Raw genomic sequence first — 1,056 nt, forward strand, 5'->3', positions numbered from 1 at the left:
TGTTTACAGGTTAATGATTTAGTTGCAAAAATAGTTGTTAATCACATTATTGTGAATAAAATAAAAATAGTAATCAGGAAAGAATAAACTGAAGTTTGTTATATAAAATGGTAGGAGGAAAATCAAATGAGACCAATTAACATTTTATTGAAATACGGAAATTTTAATAGAATAATTGTTTAAATAATATTCCGCTAAATACAAATACTTGTTTCCATTAAAGTCATCCTACTAGAGACAGGTACATAAGTTAAAATCAAAACCAGTAAGAAGAAGCAACTTACTTGAAAATACTTTCATTTAAGAGTAGTCACATAACTTAAGAGAACTGGGTCTTCAAAAGGAGGTTGGATAGATATCTGGCTGGGGTACTATGATCCCAGCACTCGTTCCTGCCATGGCAGGGGGGTCGGACTTGATGATCTGTTCAGATCCCTTCCGACCCTAGAAACTATCAAACTATGAAATACATAGGGGGTAAAAAGAAGGTACTGGGTAACATGGAGCCTCTGCAGGACACGCTAGGCAATCTGGTTGTTGCACCAGACAGCAAAGCTAACTTATTTAACAATTTCTTTGCCTCCCTTTTTCCGAGCAGGCACCAGGTCATTCCCCCACTGGGACTCTCGTAGGGCCCAGGAGTGGTGCACCCAGGCCTAGGGTCAGAGAGAGTACCTAGTCAGGGAACTTCTGGAGGGACTGGACGTATTTAAAACAGCTGGTCCAGATGATTTCCACCCCCAAGTGCTGAGGGAATTGGCAGATGTCATTGTGGGACCCCTGGCACGGCTGTACAAGCCCTCATGGTGCTCTGGCGAGATGCCAGAGGGCTAGAAAAGGGCCAATGTGGTTCCCATTTTCAAAAAAGGGAGGAAGGAAGACCCAGGAAGCTATAGGCCAGTTAGTCTTACCTCGATCCTGGGTAAACGTTTTGAGAGAATTATTCTGGCACATGTCCACGAGGGGCCAGCAGGGGAGATTATGCTTAGGGGCAACCAACATGGGTTCATTAGAGGCAGGTCCTGTCAGACCAACCTGGTGGCCTTCTATGACCAG

The sequence above is a fragment of the Crocodylus porosus genome, unplaced genomic scaffold, assembly GCF_001723895.1.
Source record: "Crocodylus porosus isolate Cpor-Errol unplaced genomic scaffold, CroPor_comp1, whole genome shotgun sequence".
In the NCBI taxonomy this organism is placed as follows: domain Eukaryota; kingdom Metazoa; phylum Chordata; order Crocodylia; family Crocodylidae; genus Crocodylus; species Crocodylus porosus.